The sequence below is a fragment of the Lissotriton vulgaris genome, chromosome 2_1 (genome assembly GCF_964263255.1).
Source record: "Lissotriton vulgaris chromosome 2_1, aLisVul1.2, whole genome shotgun sequence".
Lineage (NCBI taxonomy): Eukaryota > Metazoa > Chordata > Amphibia > Caudata > Salamandridae > Lissotriton > Lissotriton vulgaris.
Window position 1 is genome coordinate 772940622 of NC_141687.1, and position 24696 is coordinate 772965317.

Here is a 24696-nt window from a genome sequence, read left to right on the forward strand (position 1 = left end):
GACGGGACCGCCAAAAGGCCGCCCCACAAAGCACTAGGATAGAGACCCCGCCCCATCAGCACAGGAAGCAGACACAGAACCCACAGGAGACAAACAGGTTAGGAGAAACCCGAGACTGTAGTGAACATCGGAGGCAAAACAGAAGAGCCCCGCAAACACCCAAAGAAGGGGAAAAGGAGAAACCCCCACAGCAGGCAAAACAGGAAGCAACACCTCCAGCCGCAAAAGGAAACACGAAGAAACAGGCAGAAAAGCCCGATCTAAGCCGCAAAACTACTCAAACCTGCAGAAACTGCAAAGAAGGAAACAAAACGAGTAAGGCACCCAACCCACCCAACCGACAAGCGGAAGAGAAGGCCAGCAAAAAAAAACACCGCAGTGGACAACCACAACACGTCCACCACTAACAAGGACATGAAAGGGGCAACCGCAGACCATGCAAAACAGCAGGCAAGGCCCAAAGAAGAAATTAGAACAGGAGAGCCGGACAATGAAGCAAAAGCTCAGAAGAAGCCGACCCATCAAAGGGCAACAACCACCGAGGAAGCCCCAAGGCCCCGACAAGCACAAACCGCCGTCAACGAGCAGACAAAGCGGAAGGGGAAAAACCCCAACAACAAACCCAAGCTGGAGAAACCAGCACAGAAACAGGAACCCCACCATGGATTCCGACCAAGAGAAGAGCACCAGGAAACAAAAGAGCCCCAAAGTGCATCACAGCTCCAAAGAGCGGAAGGCCAACGCGACCAACACATGCCACAGGCCACCACAGAAGAACAGCCCAAAGACGCCAAAGACAGCCGCTCAAGAGACAGGCAGTCAGAAGCAAGCGCCAAAGACAGGGCAAAGACAGCTGCGGACCCAGAAGCAGAGCCGGAGGCAAGGGAGGCTGGCCAAATCCGACTCCCAACAGCAACAGCAGGAGCGGAAACCAAAAACAGCAAGGCCAACCCAACAACACCGACACCCCCCAAACCTCCGCAGAGCGCCCGGGAGGAGAAAAACGGGAGGGAAGGTATACAGAAAACCCGAAGGCCAAGGAAACGAGAGAGCAACCCCCGAGGACAGACCACCCCGGAACAAAAACCGGGGGAGAAGAGCAACCGGAGGGGAAGCAAGAATGACCAAACCAAGAGACCCAAACCAAAGACAAAAGGACCTGGAACAGAGGAACAGACAGAGGGAATGCTACACGAAGTAGCAAGACAACCCAGCGCAGGGCCATTCCAAGCACCAGCGCACAGTCCCAAGCACCCACGCAATGTCCCAACAAAAGGACATGTCCCGTCGAAACAAGCACCAGACAGCACCAAACAGAGGACGGCAGGAAGCGGCCTAAGCCACCAAAAGAAGGCACAACCAGAGTACCATTCCAGTAAAGAAACCAACCGCCGTAACAGGGATGCCTCTCAAGACCCTCTGAAAGACAACAGAGAAGTCGCCGCCCAGAAACAAGACAGGGAAGCCCGCAGGAACAGAGACACGTACCGGGACCCCCCCAAGAAGGCCCAAACAACAACGAGCCCCCAGAGCGCCAGCCCGAACAACAGACAAGCCGGCCACCAAGGACCCCAACGGGGCCCCCAACCCAAGGACAGGCATCCAAGGACAACAAGAGGAGAGAGGAAAGCAGAAATGCACCCCCCACACCAGGTCAGGAGAGCAAAGCCACCAGACCAGGGGAGAGAGGAACCAGAGCCTCGCAATCAGCAAGACAAAGGACCCAACAAGACATCAGAAGAAACACCAAGGACACGAGGTGCACAAGAGCCCAAGGAACCACAGCCGAGGAGGCAACCACCATCTGCCGGACACAAAACCAACCCCGAGCCGGGGCAGGAGGGAGACCCAGTAGGACCCGCAGAAGATCCAACAGGACAGAGAACAGATCCGGATATATGGAACGCCTCACGAAAAGCGTGTCATCCCAGCGCAGGGGCCATGTCAACCCCCTCCAGCAACGCTCAGCAGAAAGCATACGAGCCGCTGAAGCGAGCACTGAGAAACAGCCCCCAGCAAAGCGTCAAACCGGTCCCGAGGAACTGAAGCCCCCGAACAGGAACCAGACGAGGAACGGCCAGACCCAAAACGACCCCAGAAACCGGAACCAGGCCAGCAAACCCCCACAGCAGGAGCCAGCACCGTGGAAAAAACCAGAGGAGCATGAGAGAGACCGAAAGGAAACACCTGAAAACAGGAAACGGAACTCAACCACCGCAAACCTCTGAGCAGCCGGATGGAGGGGAACGAGAAAAACAGGCGACTCCCACACCTAGGGAAGCCAAATTAACCCACCAAGAAGAGGGGAAAACCAGGCTGCAAGGGGCTCAACCGAAAGGGACACAGCCGCACCAACCCGACCAAAGCCCCGGGAGGCAGAACCGAACAGAAAGACCAACGGGAGCCAGGACCTGGAACAGAGAGAAAGAGGACCCCCGGCCCCACTCCATCACCGAAACCAGCACCACAGAGCGTAGCGACAAAAAATTGGCCGACGCCAAAGAAGAATGGCCTAAAAGGGGGACAGCCCGGAATGGAAACCGGCAACCAAGAATGACGACCAACAGGAATCACCATTCTCAAAGCAGACCGGACCAATGACACCAAAGGAGATAGGCGACCCACAAGCAGGGCAACACCAGGAGTGGAACACATAACCTGAAGAGGAAGAGATGCAACCACCAGGCCACAGAGACTCCACCCGGGCACAACATATCGGACTGACATTCAGGGGCAGCAGCAGGCGCCGCAGAGGCAGGGAACCAAACGTAGTGCAAAAAATGCAGGCATAGGACCAAGGCACTAGGGGAATGGCAAAGCACCAAAACGCAGGCCAGTGAGAAATCTCACAAGCCCCCGCCGCCCCGGTAGCCGAGGACAAGGCCCAACCATCCGGGACCGGAAGGAGGGACCCCAAGAAAGCACAGACCGAAAAAGAGCAAGTACACACCCCAAAAAGGAGAAGCAGCATACGAACTCTTGAGAGCGGAATCCACCAACCGCCCAACCCGGACCTCCAGGGAAGAAGCCTCCGAAGACCGAGGGAGAAGGTGCAAAAAAGAAGAAAAATGGAGGATACCAGGTGACAAAGACCGCCAGGCGAAATCGTGTCCCCAGAAAGAGAGGAACACCCCGCATGGCAATGCCAAGCCACACCGCAGCCAGTACAGCCAACAGGACAGCATGAAATGGCCGGTAAAAAATGGGAATAAACCCCGCCGGAGCAAATGCATCAGGGAGAAAGACCCAGCAACAAAACGCCAGAAATCTCATGGACCATCCCCGAATGTATACCCCAACAGGGAAAAACGTCCACGATCCCACCAACAAGAGATGATGGCATAGCCGCATGCACCAGCAGCGCAGACAGCGCAAAACAGTCCAAGAAAAACTGCAAAAAATGCTACGTGGACAAAGAAAATGCACATTTCCAAAGCACAGCATGAAAATGAACATCCCAAGTCACATTGACAGCATAGGCAGGACTTGAACCCTCAGCACATGATAGCCTGTGACACCAGAGGCATATGACATACCAAAGAGCAACAGCTCCGTGGATGCACCGGAGAGGAAGTCCCCTCAAACATGGCGAGTAAAGGAGTAAACCCCATATATGGAACGCTTCACGAATATGCATGTCATCCTTGTGCAGGGACCATGCCAATCTACTCTGTAACGTTCCAAGCATAGTATATGTGCCGCCGAAGCGAGCACCAGGAAAACACCCAACACACATCGGTGGTGGAATTGAAAGGAAGTGCCCAGCAACCCCCAGGAAACACTGCCCCAAACAGTAATCTCACATGTGAGAACAGAAAATAAACAAAAAAGGGCAGCCCTGCAGTCTCCACCCACAGCCATATATTAAGAACATGGCCACAGGGGCCGGCCACTGCACTAAAGCACCAGCGCCGGAACGACCTGGGGCCAGAACACCAGGAGGGCTCCCCGCCCCAGCCCAGCACATGAACGGGGAGCATCCTGACCCCAGAACAGGAGCGTGGCCGGCCGGAGGACCGGAGCGGCCGCGCCGGTAAAAACATAAAAAGACCATAAACAGAAGCATTTAAAAATGCAAACGAAAAACTCACGGCACCGCCAAAACACCCAGAAGCAAACAGGAACAGAGGCAGGAACCGGGAGCACCAGCGTTCCGACAGCCGTCGGAGCAGAAAAAAAACAGGCATGGCGGTGGGTGGGAGGGGCTTATGTCACCTTCGACCTTTGGATTTCTGGCGTTTTGATTGGCTGGGTGGAGGCAGGACTGCCTCACGTGGTAAGGACTGGGACGGGGAGGACCCATGAGGGGGTAATGTGGGAGGAAGGCTTGTTTAGTCATCTTCAGAGCAAAGCGCGTGACTCGCAGATAAGAACAGGAAACTAGCAATTTCCAAGGTAACGCCCTGTCGCTGCTTGTGAAGTTCTGGGCCCTGACTCAGAATGCAAGGACCAGCCTGCAGGTGTAAGTCAGCACACGACCCGGAAGCTATCATATCTGCTGCGCTTTTGTAACGATTCACTTTGCAAAGACACCGCCAACAATTCACGATTTGTCTCACGTGGGCTGAGCTTTGCATATCTATGTATATATAGTTTCACTGACAAAATCGCGGTTAAAGGTGACTTATGTTTTTGCGCAGTAAAACCAGAAATCCTTCCCCTCCTAATCTCATTTAAACAGGTTGAAGCGTAAACAATTCCTCACTATAACGTATGCCACCATTTTACCAATTGCAAAAAACACAGTTGATGGACAGAATGCAGAACAATGTCTTACATTCACCCCTGTACAAAGATCTGGGTCTAAATCCATCGTTTTTTTGCACTCCACACCACCCTAGGTCAGACAATGGCTATATGCAAATCAGTCTTGACCCTGTGCCTCATGGGAACAGTCCGCCCGAACTACCAAGCCATGTCTTTCCTAGACCGGAATCAAGCATCCAAGGACCGGTTTCTGGCTATCAGCCTTCTTCAGCCTTGATAGCTTGACTCCAGTGGTGTGGAGAGCCTGGGACTCACGTCTGAGCATAACCAGCCCACTCGGGGTGAAAATTGCAAAAAATACAGTTGATGGACAGAATGCAGTACAATGTCTTACATTCACCCCAGTACAAAGATCTGGGCCTAAATCCATCGTTTTTTTGCACTCCACACCACCCTAGGTCAGACAATGGCTATATGCAAATCAGCCTTGACCCTGTGCCTCATGGGATCAGTCCAGCCCGAACTACCAAGCCATTTCTTTCCTAGACCGGAATCAAGCATCCAAGGACCTGTTTCTGGCTATCAGCCTTCTTCAGCCTGGATAGCTTGACTCCAGTGATGTGGAGAGCCTGGGCCTCACGTCTGAGCATACCCAGCCCACTCGGGGTGAAAATTGCAAAAAAACACAGTTGATGGACAGAATGCAGAACAATGTCTTACATTCACCCCAGTACAAAGATCTGGGCCTAAATCTATCGTTTTTTTGCACTCCACACCACCCTAGGTCAGACAATGGCTATATGCAAATCAGCCTTGACCCTATGCCTCATGGGAACAGTCCAGCCCGAACTACCAAGCCATGTCTTTCCTAGACCGGAATCAAGCATCCAAGGACCGGTTTTTGGCTATCAGCCTTCTTCAGCCTGGATAGCTTGACTCCAGTGATGTGGAGAGCCTGGGACTCACGTCTGAGCATACCCAGCCCACTCGGGTTGAAAATTGCAAAAAACACAGTTGATGGACAGAATGCAGAACAATGTCTTACATTCACCCCTGTACAAAGATCTGGGTCTAAATCCATCGTTTTTTTGCACTCCACACCACCCTAGGTCAGACAATGGCTATATGCAAATCAGTCTTGACCCTGTGCCTCATGGGAACAGTCCGCCCCGAACTACCAAGCCATGTCTTTCCTAGACCGGAATCAAGCATCCAAGGACCGGTTTCTGGCTATCAGCCTTCTTCAGCCTTGATAGCTTGACTCCAGTGGTGTGGAGAGCCTGGGACTCACATCTGAGCATAACCAGCCCACTCGGGGTGAAAATTGCAAAAAATACAGTTGATGGACAGAATGCAGTACAATGTCTTACATTCACCCCAGTACAAAGATCTGGGCCTAAATCCATCGTTTTTTTGCACTCCACACCACCCTAGGTCAGACAATGGCTATATGCAAATCAGCCTTGACCCTGTGCCTCATGGGATCAGTCCAGCCCGAACTACCAAGCCATTTCTTTCCTAGACCGGAATCAAGCATCCAAGGACCTGTTTCTGGCTATCAGCCTTCTTCAGCCTGGATAGCTTGACTCCAGTGATGTGGAGAGCCTGGGCCTCACGTCTGAGCATACCCAGCCCACTCGGGGTGAAAATTGCAAAAAAACACAGTTGATGGACAGAATGCAGAACAATGTCTTACATTCACCCCAGTACAAAGATCTGGGCCTAAATCTATCGTTTTTTTGCACTCCACACCACCCTAGGTCAGACAATGGCTATATGCAAATCAGCCTTGACCCTATGCCTCATGGGAACAGTCCAGCCCGAACTACCAAGCCATGTCTTTCCTAGACCGGAATCAAGCATCCAAGGACCGGTTTTTGGCTATCAGCCTTCTTCAGCCTGGATAGCTTGACTCCAGTGATGTGGAGAGCCTGGGACTCACGTCTGAGCATACCCAGCCCACTCGGGTTGAAAATTGCAAAAAACACAGTTGATGGACAGAATGCAGAACAATGTCTTACATTCACCCCAGTACAAAGATCTGGGCCTAAATCCATCGTTTTTTTGCACTCCACACCAGCCTAGGTCAGACAATGGCTATATGCAAATCAGTCTTGACCCTGTGCCTCATGGGAACAGTCCCGCCCGAACTACCAAGCCATGTCTTTCCTAGACCGGAATCAAGCATCCAAGGACCGGTTTCTGGCTATCAGCCTTCTTCAGCCTGGATAGCTTGACTCCAGTGATGTGGAGAGCCTGGGACTCACGTCAGACTGATTTGCACACCACCCCAGTCTGAACTGGGGTGGTGTGGAGTGCAAAAAAATGATGGATTTGGGCCCAGATCTCTGTACTGGGGTGAATGTATGACATTGTTCTGCATTCTGTCCATCAACTGTGGTTTTTAGGTCTCGCCTGCATCGAGCAAGGCGAGAGTATTGCGAGTTATCCACTCTTTATCCACACTGCAAGGAATCGTGGCGATTCCTTGCAGTGCCCGTGACTTTTAAGGTCAATGTGCATGCGCATTAAGCTTATGCGCATGCGCATTGACCTTAAAAGTCACGGGCGCGTGCATGTCCGTCTTTGTTTACCCGCTCCGCCCCCTCCCGCCGTGTCGCCTTGCCTACTCTCTTCCACAGCCTCCCCCAGCTCCGCCCCCTCACTACTTGATTGCACGGCCGCTAGGCCGTGCCTCCCCTACTCTCCTCCCCCCTCCTCCTCTCCTCCCCTGCCTGCCTGCCGCTAGCCTTGCCTACTCTCTCTCGCACCCTCCCCCAGCTCCGCCCCCTCACTACTTGTTTGTTGTTGTGTGTTTTCCCCTTTTTGTTACCGGGTGCTCTAAGTGCTGTCCGCCGCCTCAGGGGCCAAAATACCATACTCCGCACATATATGGAGCCCCCACGTGTGGTCCACCATAATGTTGTCCCCGTAGGCTGCTCTTAACTATGTAGGGACGCTGGGTTCCGTCTCTCCGTTGTCCGCCTACAGCCTGCTGGGCCCACCTCCCTCTTGGCAAGCCGCGTACTTTCCTGCCTCAATACGCCGCTCACTGCACTTCCTGCTGCTCCAGCGCCGCTCCTGGGGGAAACTATCCTGCAGCAGTGCTCAGGCTGGGGGCATCGTTTCGGACCCAAATCTTCTTTGAGGCCGGGGATCAAGGTCATGTCATGTACGTGTCATGTACGTGCCTGCCTCTTTACATCCAGGTGGCTAACCATTTAAAGAGGATGAATGCAGTATGTATGTTCCAGGCTGTGGGAGCCTCACCAAATGGCGGCAATTCCGCTTGTGCGCCCTCTAGCGCCTCCCACCGCCCCGGCATTGGCACTATAAAGTTAATTCTTAACATATGAGGAACTCTAAAGGCAAGTTTTGAAATAAATGGGGGGTGAACTTCTGGCACCACCACTTGCAAAGATTACCAACCACCACATGGCCCTGGCAAGCGTGCAATGTCTTGTGTGCAAAAAATACCCCGTCCCAAAAAATAGAAATAATCGAGTGGCCCAGCAGCCAACTGTCAATAGCCATGGAAATCCTTTTCAGGCGACTGTGTGATCTGGAAAAGTCTGTCACTCACAGCGCAACATCCAATTGATGAAGAGTGTTGACCCTTTGCCCCCTGTAGTATGCTGTTTTGGGCAGAAGCAGAACTTCCACAACACTTAAACAGACCAATGGATAAGGAGGGCTGACTGAAAGCCTATGTATGTCTATATGATTTTTTTATGATCAATTATTGTTTTTTTAAACATGAGGCTAGTTACACAGCTAATGCGGTCTCTAGGCAATGCCTAATAGAGTCCAGAGAAGGAGGCAGTGTGCAGCTAAAATGTTTTCCTTACCCACACTCACCCTCACTCACCCTCACTCACCTCACTCACCCTCACTCACCCTCACTCACCCTCACTCACCCACCGTCACTCACCCTCACCCACCTTCACCCTCACCCACACTCACCCTCACTCACCCTCACTCACCCTCAACCCCTCACCCTCACTCACCCTCAACCCCTCACCCACCCTCAACCCCTCACCCTCACTCACCCTCAACCCCTCACTCACCCTCACTCACCCTCACTCACCCTCAACCCCTCAGCCTCACCCTCAACCCCTCACCCTCACTCACCCTCACTCACCCTCAACGCCTCACCCTCAACACCTCACCCTCAACGCCTCACCCTCACTCACCCTCAACACCTCACCCTCACTCACCCTCAACCCCTCACCCTCACCCTCACTCACCCTCAACCCCTCACCCCCTCACTCACCCTCACCCTCTCACCCCCTCACTCACCCTCACTCACTCACCCTCACTCACTCACCCTCACTCACTCACCCTCATTCACTCACCCTCACTCACTCACCCTCACTCACTCACCCTCACTCACTCACCCTCACTCACCCTCACTCACCCTCACTCACCCTCACTCACCCTCACTCACCCTCACTCACCCTCACCCTCACTCACCCTCACCCTCACTCACCCTCACTCACCCTCACTCACCCTCACTCAGCGCAACCACAGCATCTTCACTAAATATATTTAATAAACTTTAAGCTATTGGCAATATAAAATAAAATCCATTTTATTTACGTATTAATTATTAATTGTTTTTTAAAGGCATTGATTTTTTTAATATCAATACATATAAGTCACATATAAGTCCCGTTAATACAAAACATGTTGCTTTACAAATGCTAGAGGTGTCACATTTACAAAAATTATAACTATTGGCTTTGTAAAGAAGAAAGCTATTAATTTAGCTATTTAGAAAAAACAACACATAAATAAAAAACAAAAAAATAAATAACACCTATAGCTCAAACTTTCCTACTGCGAGACCTATTGCATTTCCAATGCAATAGGTCTCGGAGAATTTGAGTTAGAGCTTTTAGAAATGTTTATGGCTTTTTTTTTTTAATTCTTTAGCATTGGCTACAGGAAACAAAAATGCTAAAGATTTACAAAAAAACCCATAAACAATTCTAAAAGCACTAACTCTAATGCTGCGAGACCTATTGCATTTCTAATGCTTGTTGCATTTGTCACCCCGAGTGGGATGGGTATGCTCAGACGTGAGTCCCATGCACTCCACACCACTGGATTCAAGCAAGCCGGGCTGAAGACGGGTGGAATGCCAGAAACCGGTTCTCGGAAGCTTGTTTCCGGTCCAGGGAATGCATGGCTTGCCAGTTCGGGCTGGACTGTTCCCATGAGGCACAGGGTCAGACTGATTTGCATATGGCCATGTCTGAACTGGGGTGGTGTGGAGTGCAAAAAAACGATGGATTTGGGCCCAGATCTCTGTACTGGGGTGAATGTATGACATTGTTCTGCATTCTGTCCATCAACTGTGGTTTCTGCATTTGTCACCCCGAGTGGGATGGGTATGCTCAGACGTGAGTCCCATGCACTCCACACTACTGGATTCAAGCAAGCCAGGCTGAAGACGGCTGGAATGCCAGAAACCGGTCCTCGGAAGCTTGTTTCCGGTCCAGGGAATGCATGGCTTGGCAGTTCGGGCTGGACTGTTCCCATGAGGCACAGGGTCAGACTGATTTGCATATGGCCATGTCTGAACTGGGGTGGTGTGGAGTGCAAAAAAACGATGGATTTGGGCCCGATCTCTGTACTGGGGGGAATGTATGACATTGTTCTGCATTCTGTCCATCAACTGTGGTTTTTGCATTTGTCACCCCGAGTGGGATGGGTATGCTCAGACGTGAGTCCCATGCACTCCTCACCACTGGATTCAAGCAAGCCGGGCTGAAGACGGCTGGAATGCCAGAAATCGGTCCTCGGAAGCTTGTTTCCAGTCCAGGGAATGCATGGCTTGGCAGTTCGGGCTGGACTGTTCCCATGAGGCACAGGGTCAGACTGATTTGCATATGGCCATGTCTGAACTGGGGTGGTGTGGAGTGCAAAAAAACAATGGATTTGGGCCTGATCTCTGTACTGGGGTGAAGGTATGACATTGTTCTGCATTCTGTCCATCGACTGTGGTTTTTACCATTTTACCAATGGCACAGGGAAATAAGCACTGGCAAAGCCAGTAGGTCTCACCTATGCAAGAGTTTTTGGCTTTGTCAATATGTTTTAACAATGTTGTACAACAATGTGGCTACTGTCAGCATGGCTAAAACTTAGTAGGGTAAAGGAGAGTGGCGGGTAGTGGAGTGTCATAAAGTGGAGTCTTACGGAGTGGAGTGGAGTGGTATACAGTAGAGTTTAGTGGCATGGAGAAGAGTGAAGTGGAGTATCATGGAATAGCGTACAGGGTTGTGGAGTGTCGTGGAGGGAGTAAAGTGTCATAGGGTGGAAAGGCGTAGAGTGGAGAACAATGTCAGAGTTGAGTAGCGTGGTATTGAGTTGATTATCGTAGAGTGCGTGGAGTGGTGTAGATCGGAGTGGTGCAGAGGGTGTTGCATACAGTGGAGTAGAGTGTTATAGAGTAGAGTGGCATACAGTGGAGTTGATTGTCATAGACTGAAATGGCTTAGAGTAGTGTGAAGTAATGTGACATAGAATGGAGTGGAGTTAATTGGCATAGAGGGAGTTGCTTAGAGCATTGTAGGGTGAAGTAGTGTCATAGAATGGCATAGAGTGGAGGAAAGTGCTGTAGAGTGGAGTAGTGTCATAGAACGGCATAGAGTGGAGGTGAGTGCTGTAGAGTGGAGTGGCATAGAGTGGAGTGGAGTGTCAGTGGAGCAGAGTTTAATGGAGTAGAGTATCATAGAGTGGAGTATCATGGAGTGGAGTGTGATAGAGGGGAGTGTAGTAAAGTGGCCTAGAGTGAAGTGTCGTAAAATACTGTGGCGTGGAATGTAGTGCTATAGAGTGCATATGTTTTCAGTAAAGTGAATTGGTGTTGAGTGCAGTGATGTAGAGTAGTGTAGAGTGCAGTGGCAAACAGTAGAGCTGTTCAGAGTAGATTTTACTGGTGTAGAGTGCAATGGTGTAGAGTGGAGTGGCGAAGAGTGGAGTGGCATATGATAGAGTGCACAGGTGTAGATTGGCGTAGAAGGCAGTGGTGTAGAGTGCAGATGAGTGGCATAGAGTTGAGGGGTGCAGAGTAGAGTGCAGTGGCATAGAGTGCAGTCATGCAGGGTCATAGAGTGGTGCACAGTAGAGTTGTGCAGAGAGCAGTGATGTAGAAGTGGCTCAGAGCGATTTGGTGCAGAGTAGATTGGCGTAGAGTGCTTTGGTTTTGAATAAAGTGGTGTTGAGTGGATTGGCATAGAGTGCAGTGTTGCAGAGTAGGGTGGCATAGAGTGGAGTGGTGAAGGGTGCATTGATGCATAGTAGAGTAGTGTGGGGTGGAGTGCAGTGGTATGGAGTGGAGTGGTGCAGAGTAGATTGCAGTGGTGTGGAGTGGTGCAAGTAGGGTCGGATTGGTAAAGCAGGCACTCGGGCAATGGCTGAGGAGCAGGTATCCGAGTTCCAGCAGTGGGTTGTTTTTTTGGGCAGCATGGGGTCCGATTTCGGTGGTGTCTGTGTTGTTCGGATGCCCAGTGGGAGCCTGAGTGGCCTTTCTGTAGGCAGATGGGCGCCCATTACCTCCCTTTTATCAACAGACGGAGGTGTCACTCTCTTTCTCTTGCTGGGCTGGCCCATTAATGTATGCAGATCGAGCGGGGGCAGAGGGCCTGAGCAGAAGTGGCCTCACTTGTATTCAAGTGTGTTTCATTAGTGTGTACCAATCTGAGCATTTTTGTAAATCTAAGTAAAGTAAAGAAAACATGCCCCTACCCCCTTCTTTTTATTCATTCATTCAGTAAACTTTATTTCGGTTTGTTTTAACCATCAAAGTACATAAAAAATACATTTTCACTTTTCCACATTTCATTTATAGTTATATGTATTAAAATACATCATATGAAATCAGAGGGGGAGCATATGTTGGTAAAACAAACCAGGATGTTCGAAACAAATTCCAATGCACAAATAAAAGTAAGATAAAAACAGTGTCAGCCCACATATTAAATCACTTTCTCCAGGCAAAGCACTCTGAAAGCAACCTCAAGTGAAGTGTACTGGAAATCTTCATACCAAGCGCAAAGAGTGGCGATTTGTAAAAGATTCTCCTTGGATAGAAGGCTAGTATGATTTTAAGGTGGCGTACGGTCCAGAATGGACTTTATGAAATATCAAGACATTTATAAAAAAGAAGTTGACTCCATAGTATGCAGCATTAGAAAGTTGAATATTGGTATAACATATTTGAGAAGTCAGAGCATTGCACGATCCAAAAACTATCATGAACCAATGAGGGAATCTCAAAACTACTGATTTTGTTTATCTGTGCGGTAATCAAGTAAAGAACCCCTTAAGGAACTAAGTAGTAGCCTGCATTACAAAGTGGATCTGAAGCAGTAAGTCATTTACATAGTGAATGAATGAATGAATGAATGAATGAATGAATGAATGAATGAATGAATGAATGAATGAATGAATGAATGCTCTTTTCTATAGCGCATGGCTACCCTGAGGCATCCCAGCGCTGTTAGACCAGAGGACTAGTTGGAGACAATCAGTGGAACAGAAATGTCTTATGTGGTACTATGAAGTGATTACTTTCTGATACTGGAAACACAGAATTCAAAGCAAATGTTAGACCAAGCATTGGAAAGGCAATAGGTCTCGCATTAGAAAAGTTGGAGCTATTGGTCTTGTAAATGACAAATATTGTATTTATGTGTTGGTTTTTAAAATAGCTAAATTGATAGCTTTGTCATTTACAATGCCAATAGTTATAACTTTCGCGAATGTAACACCTATAGCATTTGTAATGTAACATGTGTTGTATGTACGTGACTTAGATGGCAGCTCTGGTCGTTAGGCCACATCTCTAGAGAGATGTACGAAGTACTGAGGAAGACAAGATAAACTGCACTTCAATAATGATGTCGAAAATAAGTTAGTACCTCTTTGATCTTTTTACTGCATGAGTGTGGCTGTTGTTTTAGCGGATGCACTTGTATAATAAGTGAGAGCTAATTAGACCTTTCAGTGCGTCCAGACACTAAATCACACGACCTGAATATTTTCTAAATTTGCAAAGAGCGATGTGTTTGGCTTCATGGTGACAGGCTTGAATCCTAGTGGGTCCACTTAACTATTTATCCTTCAGAGGTCGGACATAGTGCATTGAGTTGGGTAATTGCAAACGTCTGTTATTTTAACACCAAGACACCCGAAGCTGAACATGCGCTTTACGTTATAACACAGCCTTCTACCAGTCTATTTAACTTTTCGTTTGGAACTAAGCATGTCCTTTTGTAATGTAACGGTTCCTATTGTGAAGCGCTCTGACACCTTCGGGTAAAGTTTGCGCTAAAAAGACGGGCAGATGAGAAACAGGCAGATGAGAAACAGGCTGCTGAGGAGAGGGTAACAATTTGTCAAATGTTATTAAACGGCATTTCCTGTGATGACATTGGGGTAAAAATAAAATGATATGATGCCACTTCCGAATCCGATACCAGTGGCATTTTTTAAACGATGTTCATGAGAAAGTGGTATTAAAGCATCAATGTAGGACAGTACTTAAGCGTGGTATATAGTGTTCTATTTAAAATAACCCTCTAACTGGGACTGCACTCCTCCATTTTTATTTATATGTACCAGCCCAGCCTTTACTTCAAGGCTTCTCTCAATGTTTCAGACCAAGATATCATGGAAAACTGACAAGAGACTGTAGAAATGCAGGTCAAGGAGAACAGCCAGCAATTCCCTCTGGAAATGGTTACATTATGACATTGAAAAAAGATTCTGAAAACCGCCTGCCCAATTTTCTGCTTGATTTAAGCCTCAGCACCGGAAAGTCTATCTGTATTTAATAACGTTTTTCGGCAATTTTATATACTTTATTGTAATGGGAGCCCGAATGCTGCGGCGCGTGGACAGGAATCAGACAGCACGGATGTTTACACTTGGAAAAGTTATACTTTATAACCAGTAAGGTGCCCTGGCACGCACAGCAACTATGCAGGGCGCATGCTCCGAAGTCTTTACAGAGCCGAAACCTGCTTTCCTATCACAGTTAGTTAAAAGAAAAGGCAAGTGTATTTTTTACGTGGCAAGTGTATTTTTACGTACCTTATGTACATTTCTTCCCATTCAATTTCTTTCTAGAAGTTCTGGAAAAAAATACAATCATAATGAAGGAACGATAATACCACCGATAGACGCGTCTTTTAAATCAAGGCCAATTCATATTCATAGCACATCAGAATCCAAAATTGAGCTGTGACATTTGCATTACTTTCCTGGAAATTCAAGGCACTTAAGTCTCAATTTGATTTCAAAATCTACAACGGGTGCTTCAATGCGTAGCATCTGCAGGTTTCAGTTTCACGGTAAAGGTTAAGATTCCTCAGGAAAAGTGCTGTCAGGAATTAAATGTTGTCATTTGCAACCTACACGCCATTAAGCATTTTCAAATTAATCGAGGTAATGTTCAAAAACATAATTTCTAAGTAGTTGCTGAACTATGGCTTATAACTCTTCAGTCTTCCCTCATTAATCAACCATTCTTCTTTTTCACGAAAAAGCTCGATTTCTGTATTGTATTCCGCCAGCAGTGAGCGCGTTTCATGTCAACATGAAACGCTTGAACGCCGCTGGCCTTGAGAGACACCGAGATAAAGTGCCAGAACTAAATACTGAAACAAGACGGAGGGCATTGCTTTGGGGAGGGGGGAGAAGAAATGCGAGACGGCCGCAGCAGGGGGCGGAGCGGGGAGAGCGTCGATGAGGGAGAGACACGGCCTGGCGGCCGTGAATAGTGTGAAGCAGCAGGGGCCTTTGAAGTGAAGCTAAGCTTCACTTCAAAGGTGTGGGAGGAGTGCGGCTGAGGCAGAGCACACGCTTGGGGAAGCTTGTGGGGCGGAGTGGGAAGAGCTGCTGGGGAACAGATGGCTGGCGATTTGATGCTGTGCACGCGCATTTTAGGTCAATGCGCTTGCACATTGACCTACAAGCGCACAGGCACAGCATCAAATTGCCAGTCTAGGTAAACCTCGTTTAAGCCCCTATAGTCTCGCTCCGCTCAATGAGCATGCGCATTGAGAGGCGAGACCTAAAGAGAGACTAAGCGTGGCTCATATTCCAACGAACGAATCTTAATTTGAGATGATTCTGGAATGCCTGTGTTTAATTTGTTTATTTATATTTGACATTGTTATGCAAAAATGTATCTTTTCAATGAACAGTATTGGTAGCAAAATTCTATCCCTGTGCATATTCCAAAGTGTGAAGCAGACATTGAATGCACGTTATCCTTGACACAATTTATTCCAACAAATAATCACATTCATACAGATCAGTCTGGTGGTAACTCCATTCTCCAGAGCCATACACAAAGAACTTAAGTATTTATATAAAAGTGTTTTGTTTCTACAGGTGACTAACTAATTTAACTGTAGAGTTTCCATAATGTTTCAGTCTACTAAAAGTCATGTCAAGTGGGGGATATCGCTGAGGAAAAAAAGTGTGCCGTTATTAAATAAATACTCCAACCAACCATAGTATGCAAATAACCTCAATACCATTGTCATAGAGTCGCTGCATATTTGTGTGTCCTGGAGGGGTAAGCCAACAGGAAAATACCAGATCAGGTCAAACAACTGTCAGGATTTCAAATAAGTGAAATGGACTGACAATTTCACTAATTTCAAAAGAAAGGCAGGACACGACTGGCACTCAAGAACGAATTCCATTTCTCGCGAATTAATCAAAGTGGGCCTCATGAAATCTATCAATCTGAACTGATAGGTACCTTGCTCACAGCTTGATGAACCAAAGGCAGGAGAGAGTACACCTCATCATGCCACAGCTGTATTCACCAAAAAAAAAAACATATTTTCTACTCTGATTTTACTGCAAAAACTCTTCATTTTTATGTTCACTTCTAACTTTGTGTTCCCTATTAAGATTGATGCAAACCAACTCTGTTGTGGAAAATGCACATAATCTTGCTCCTTATTATTTTGGAGAAAAAAAAGTGACGCTCATATTTTAACCACCTGAACTTTGTTAACCATGTTGTCTAATAAGGCCCTTTGTAAATATATACACATATTAATATGTGTATAATAGTGGATACCCACCTTGAGTTTTAATTCCATAAGTCTCTTTGTCGTAGTAGGAGTTACTAAGAACTAAATATCCTAGTCCTGACGAAGATCTCTATTAAACTACAGTGAACACAGTGAGCTCGAAATGCGATGTGTAAACATTTTTTAAAGCTAAAGAAGTTTCTCAAAATAATGGGACAACAACATTCCACAGAACGTCTTTAAGGACAATAATCAGTATTTGAACAACTTTTGAATCATGTACCCTTAGTGGGACCTATTGACTTTATCAACTAACATGGTGGGCACACTTTCAAGGCAGCGGGTCCCTATTGTTAGTTCTATATTCTTAGTGCAGTCTTACCTTGAATTTCTCCATTTACATGCATTAAAATATCACAATAGTGGAAGCACTTGGTGGAGGAAGGTGAATATGTGAAATATGATTTGAACTTTGTTTGCAATTTTATTTTTTCAAAAATTTTTGTGTTCAGTGAAATTGTGCTATGTTATCATAAATATATTTAATTGATTGAAATTAATTCATCTTAAATAAGATTTATGTCCAAAGTCTTAGTTTAGTGCATGAAACATGATTGAGGATTGATGGTCGATTGGAGACATTTACTTTTTTTCAGGCAACTAATTAGCCACTACATAGCCAGCCATCCTTAGGTTTGTATTTCTTTGGGAACCTGTGTTTAAAGTATGTGTTCTTATTAGGCATCAAACCCTTTAGTTTTTGTTCCAGGTTTGGCTTCTCCTCCCAGTCACCACATGCAGTGGAACTGACACCGCCAGAATCAAATATAGACCAATTATGTTGACAGCACTGTTGTTTTTATGTCCATTCCTCTGACTATGCTGAGCAGACTAGTCCCTTACATTATTTCTGTTGATTGCTTCTGCCAACTTGGCCATTACTGGATTCAGGCACTTTCTAAGGAATATACCAACCAGTAATCATTGGCTTAACCAAACGTATAAGCGGCAACATATGGAACTGTCCCTGTAATGACTCTGGTTGGAATTTTCATAAAATGAAAGTATGTGTCCAGGTGGTTTTTGAATGTATGCGTTTTAAATTAACACCACAGATTTACACAAAATAGTGATGGATAAATTAATATGAGTCACTGGTAATTACTTTGGGCTGCATTCCAATCTATTCTTCTGTGGGTCACCATGTCACTTCAGACTGTAACAAGCCATATGTAAATCAGCCTTGATCATGCTCAATAAACAACCTAAGACTGTTTTTAGGCCTATTTGAACCTCTTTATAGGTTGTAGCTTGAGCTCTGTGGCACAGTGAGCACTGGAACCATGGCAGGGCACAACTGTAGCTCATAGGGTGCTGCAATGAGGTACACACTAGGTGATAGGTTGAATTCTTGAATTAATTCCAGCCACTGGTATTTACTCTGGGTGATATTGCAGTCCATCGTTCTTTTACCCACCATGTCACCTCAGACAGGAACCAGCCATATGCAATTCGGTGTTGATCCAACTCCAATACGAAGTCTAGCCTGAACTGCTAGAGGGAATATAAGCAACCCAAGACTTGTTTCGACCTATTCTAACTACTTCAGTTGGGTTTAGTTTGAGCCCTATGGCACAAGGAGCATGGGATGGATGTCTGGGCATACCAGTATCACAGAAGGCTCTCTGTGACCCTGGAACCAAACTGCACCCAACTCAAGAGGGCAAACTATGTGGAAACTGGTCTTGGGTTGCTTGTGTTCCAGACCTAGCTTGGCAGTTTGGGTTGCGTTCTATTGGAGCAGAAGCAGGACCAGGCTGAATTTAAACATTTCTGGGTCTAATCTGAAGTGATCCTACTGACATGCGGCCCGAGTAATTACCTTTTGCCTGATGTTACTTCAAGCATGCCATCCATCACTTATTCATATTCTTAATTTAAATGAAAACTAGACACACTCCTATGGAGTTATGTAAACAAAGACCGTAATCCCCACAGAGTTGTTCAGCACATGGCAATGCAAACTAAGAATACAATGGAAACAAACTAGGTTAGTTGTACTAAACACCTACTGTAGGCAAACATATTATAATTATTAGTGACTGAATTGCCTTTTTCGCTTTTAACAGGCTTCTTGCATCCATGCTCATGAACAGTTAAACTCACGGCCATATTTAGAGCTCCTCAGAGAAAATGAGGGGATTATGCCAGTGGCTTCCAACCTTTGCAAAAGTGAGAGCCACTTCTGATCAATTACACTCATGTGGAGCTCCTGCCTAGTTATAATAGAACTTAAGCGCTCCCCCTTGAACACCCAATCATGTTGCAGGGAGCACAAATATTAATGGCATAGCAGCTGTATCCTGCAGAGTCCCCAAGGAGCTGTTAAGTATTTTTTACTTTGACCTGGTAGAGTAGAGTGTCACTTTTTGTCATGAAATGGGATGAAAATATGCTCATTATGCAAGAAAAAGCCTGCAAGACTTCCATTATCTTGCTTGTTGTCCTAAAGTCCATTGGTTGCTGCCAGAGATGGGGATACCGACCCTACCTTAAAGATTCAAGATTAAGAATAACGTTTGATGTGGTTGGAATAATACAGGGATTATTGGCAAGGCGGCTCTTGAGAATTCGATGCTCTAGGACAAAATGCCCAAGTACTCAGAGGCACGCATAGACTCACAAACAAACTAAGCAACGTTCTTGTTTAACATATACATTGTATCCTTAACTATGACCATCAGCAATGTGTAAATAAAGACTTCATAGGGCTCTACTATTGAACATATTTTTGCAGCCATACCCATGGTGATGGGTATATAGTTGAGGCAAAAATTAAATTCAAATTAATGAACAAAGAGATTCCTTTAGGAATTAAAACACTCTTGAAGAAAGGAAGGTGAGAAAGAAAATGCAGAGGAAGAAAGAAGAAATAACGAGAAACGTGAGAGAAATAAATGAGAGGAGGAAGAAAAGAAAATGAGAATGTAAGAGATGAAAAAGTAAAGAAGGGGAAAAAGGAGAAGAGGAACGAAGGAGAGGAAGTAGGTAAGGAAGGGTCAGAGAGTAGGGAAATTAGAGAAGAAAGGAAAGGAATGAGAGCCAGGAAGAAAGAAAGTGGAAGAAAAGGCATTGAGAAAAGAAGAAGAGAAAGGAAATAAGGAAGTAGAGAAGGAACAAAGCAAGAAAGGAGGAGGAGCAAAATTGCTGGAGAAGAAAGAAAGATTGAAGGCGAGAAGAAAGGGAAATAAGGAATAAGAAGGGAAATCGGAGGAGAGTAGGAAATAAGCAGAGGAGTAGGAAAAAAGGACTGAAGATAAGGAACACACTTCAGACAGAGAAAATGAAAGAGAAGGGGGGGAAGGAGAAAAAGAAAGAAATGACTGAATGCAACAGAGAAGAAAAAGTAAAGCTTGTAAGGAACAACGGAGATACGATATGACGGAGAGAAACAAGGAAACAAACTTGAAAATGAACATCGGAGTCGACGGGAAACCCCTGGAGGAAGTAACCTGTTATAAATACCTCGGGTTCCACATTGACAACAGGCTGAATCATCAAAAACATAAAAAGCACATGCTGCGGCGAACCAGCGCACTAACCTTTGCTTTTTCAACCCATGCAAAAAAATTCCAGGACCCATCCTATAAACCATTGTTCTCAGTAATATCTGCAAGAATGCTGCCAACATTAAAATTCCAGCATTCCTCTACACGGCAAAGAGGCGGGTCTATTGAATAAGCTGGGAGGGACCACATACAAAAAAGTTATTCAACTACCACAGTCTGCCTCTCCGGCTCAAGTCCGGCTCGAATCCGGCTCGAATTTGGGTTGACAAATCAAACAATGGGTACAACACAATAAAGGTCCGGTATAGACTTAAACACAATCTAGTGCGTTCTGAGCTCAATAAAGCACTGTGAATCAAACTCGAAAAAGACAAAAAATCTGTGTTTAGTCAATACTTGCAAAAAGCTTTAACAACTACAAGTATGAAGGAGCTGTGGAACAAGAACCTACCCTTCTTAACGTTCAAACAAGCCATAAATAAAGCTGCTAAGCTTCACTCTGTTGATAGACAAAAAACATTTTTGCTCATAGATCTCACGCTTGGATGGTGATCAACAATTATAGAACCCTTACACCAGCAGCCGACCTAAACCTCACATTTGCAGCAGACCAAAGAGTACCCGTCCTTATCGGACCAACTGAACTGGATATACAAAGGTCCAACGGCATGCCGTCTCTGTGGCAGCAAAACAGAAGGTCTCATACACTTAATATGCATCTGCCCGAACCTACAGTCCGCACGAGCCTCTTTATTAAGAAAAAGCTTTTATTGAAAGAGGGATAAGGTCCTGTAGAGCTGCCATAGTGAAAGGACTAAGTCCAACGGATCCGCAAATGAACTGTAAACTGCTAAAATTCCTAAGACTCAAGGACCGAGCATGGAAATATGTATCCTAGTCTGTATTTGCAGGCTCTCTACGCTCAACAAGGGACTCTGACTTTGAATTGCGTAAGCGGACGCCGAAAACTACATTTTAGCTTTAATAATTTGGAAGTCTTATTTTTATTGTTCTTTATCTGATATTTTATTCAAAATTGTGTTACGGTTTTAATTAACTACACAATAAACATCTTTTCACTGTGAACTTGATAATGAAGGGCAACAATCAAATGAGAGAAAAGACAGAAAAGAAAGAAGAGGAGAAGAGAAACAAAAAAAAGAGCCTAAAGGAGGGGAAGAGTAGAGGGACTGCAATAAAGAACTGAGAGAAAGAAAGATAATGAGATAGAAAGGCAAAGAGAGACAAGAGCAAGAGGAAGAAAGAAAAAGATGAGAACGAGAAAAGGAGGGGAAAAATGATGAGAAAGAAAACAGGGGAGAAAAAAGAAGATGAAGAGAAAAAATGAGTTTAGTGCAACTTAAAAAAATGTGTGTATTGGATGTAGTTTAATAGTCCACCACATTTTATGCATTGACATTAATGAAATCAAAGTTCATGAAGGCAGTACTCTTCAGGGTTGAATTTTTCAAGCAGGGCGCTGCGATCTAAGAATTTTTTTTTTATGGCCAGGCTTCTTTTCCAGTCTCCAGCATCGTTTATTTAAGTAAAGCGTGGGAGACTGCTCCCCATGTCACCTATCCCTGCATCACTGGACCAGTACACCGAGTTTAGAAACGCAGCCCCTGAAAGGAGGCAGCTGCATACTCCCACATTCAAGGGAGAGACAGCGGGCAAATCCAAGAGAAGCTTCCAGCTCCTGTTGGAGACTCCTATGATGCTCTAGCAGTACTGACTTTGCCCATGATTACCACACATTGAGTTGTAGTTCTTGGTAAAAGAATGTGGCATAATATGAGGTAACAGTGTTTGACTGAAGCATTCTACAAGAGAATGATTTTGAGAATGTTAGTTTCAAGGATTTGCTGTTAAACACAAATAAATAGGCTACGAGTGCATGTAAAAAATACAGTTGTCAAATGGATATTCTTGGCAAGGGAACATTCTTCTCACAGATGGAAGGGTAAAACAGAAGCTGTTTGAATGGGTTCTTGAGAGAAAGGGAGAATGAAAGCAAATGTGAGAGGAAGGCTTGTTTAGTCATCTTCAGAGCAAAGCGCGTGACTCGCAGACAAGAACAGGAAACTAGCAATTTCCAAGGTAACGCCCTGTCGCTGCTTGTGAAGTTCTGGACCCTGACTCAGAATGCAAGGACCATAGGTGTAAGTCAGCACACGACCCGGAAGCGATCATATCTGCTGCGCTTTTGTAACGATTCACTTTCCAAAGGCACCGCAAACAATTCACGATTTGTCTCGCGTGGGCTGAGCTTTGCATATCTATTTATATATAGTTTCACTGACAAAATCAAGGTTAAAGGTGACTTATGTTTTTGCGCAGTCAAACCAGAAATCCTTTCCCCCCTAATCTCAGTTAAACGGGCTGAAGCGCAAACAATTCCTCACTATAACGTATGCCACCATTTTACCAATGGCACAGGGAAATAAGCATTGGCAAAGCCAGTAGGTCTCACCTATGCAAGAGTTGTTGGCTTTGTCAATATGTTTTAACAATGTTGTACAACAATGTGGCTACTGTCAGCATGGCTAAAACTTAGTAGGGTAAAAGAGAGTGGCGGGTAGTGGAGTGTCATAAAGTGGAGTCTTACGGAGTGGCGTGGAGTGGTATACAGTAGAGTTTAGTGGCGCGGAGAAGAGTGAAGTGGAGTATCATGGAATAGTGTACAGGGTTGTGGAGTGTCTTGGAGGGAGTAGAGTGTCATAGGGTGGAAAGGCATAGAGTGGAGAACGATGTCAGAGTTGAGTAGCGTGTTATAGAGTTGAGTATTATAGAGTGTCGTGGAGTGGTGTAGATCGGAGTGGCGTAGAGGGTGTTGCATACAGTGAAGTAGAGTGTTGTAGAGTGGCCTACAGTGGAGTAGATTGTCATAGACTGGAATGGCTTAGATTAGAGTGAAGTAATGTGACATAGAATGGAGTGGAGTTAAGTGGCATAGAGGTAGTTGCTGAGAGCGTTGTAGAGTGGAGTAGTGTCATAGAATGGCATAGAGTGGAGGAAAGTGCTGTAGAGTGGAGTAGTGTCATAGAACGGGATAGAGTGGAGGTGAGTGCTGTAGAGTGGAGTGGCATAGAGTGGAGTGGCATAGAGTGGAGTGGAGTGTCAGTGGAGCAGAGTTTAATCGAGTAGAGTATCATAGAGTGGAGTATCATAGAGTGGAGTGTAGTAAAGTGGCCTAGAGTGAAGTGTCATAAAATACTGTGGCGTGGAATGTAGTGCTGTAGAGTGCATATGTTTTCAGTAAAGTGCATTGGCGTTGAGTGCAGTGATGTAGAGTAGTGTAGAGTGCAGTGGCATACAGTAGAGCGGTTCAGAGTAGATTTTACTGGTGTAGAGTGCAATGGTGTAGAGTGGAGTGGCATAGGGTAGAGTGCACAGGTGTAGATTGGCGTAGAAGGCAGTGGTGTAGAGTGCAGATGAGTGGCATAGAGTTGAGGGGTGCAGAGTAGAGTGCAGTGGCATACAGTGCAGTCATGCAGAGAGTGTCAGAGTGCAGGGTTGTAGAGTGGTGCACAGTAGAGTTGTGCCGAGAGCAGTGAAGTAGAAGTGGCTTAGAGCGATTTCGTGCAGAGTAGATTGGCGTAGAGTGCTTTGGTTTTGAATAAAGTGGTGTAGAGTGGATTGGCATAGAGTGCTGTGTTGCAGAGTAGGGTGGCATAGAGTGGAGTGGTGAAGGGTGCATTGGTGCATAGTAGAGTAGTGTGGGGTGGAGTGCATTGGCATGGAGTGGAGTGGTGCAGAGTAGATTGCAGTGGTGTGGAGTGGTGCAAGCAGGGTCGGATTGGTAAGGCGGGCACTCGGGCAATGGCTGAGGAGCAGGTATCCGAGTTCCAGCAGTGGGTTGTTTTTTTTGGGCAGCATGGGGTTCTATTTCGGTGGTGTCTGTGTTCTTCGGATGCCCAGTGGGAGCCTGAGTGGCCTTTCTGTAGGCAGATGGGCGCCCATTACCTCCCTTTTATGAACAGACGGAGGTGTCACTCTATTTCTCTTGCTGGGCTGGCCCATTAATGTATGCAGATCGAGCGGGGGCAGAGGGCCTGAGCAGAAGTGGCCTCACTTGTATTCAGGTGTGTTTCATTAGTGTGTACCAATCTGAGCATTTTTTTTAATCTAAGTAAAGTTAAGAAAACATGCCTCTGTCAGAATTCCCCCTACCCCCTTCTTTTTATTCATTCATTCAGTAAACTTTATTTCGGTTTGTTTTAACCATCAAAGTACATAAAAAATAAATTTTCACTTTTCCACAGTTCATTTATAGTGATCTGTATTAAAATACATCATATGAAATCAGAGGGGAGAAGACAATTTGTTAAAACAATAAAAATTTTAATAATTTT

General features: G+C 46.1%; 1 protein-coding gene and 1 non-coding gene across 2 annotated transcripts in view; one reads left to right on the forward strand and one right to left on the reverse strand.

Annotated features, from left to right (window-relative positions):
* Positions 1-24696, forward strand: part of DCAF17 (DDB1 and CUL4 associated factor 17) — a 497543-nt gene that overhangs the window by 66540 nt on the left and 406307 nt on the right. The gene's annotated exons all lie outside the window — the stretch shown is intronic.
* On the reverse strand, positions 3608-3714 carry LOC147731141 (U6 spliceosomal RNA). Its single transcript, XR_015308811.1, has one exon. It is a non-coding gene; the product is annotated as a U6 spliceosomal RNA (small nuclear RNA).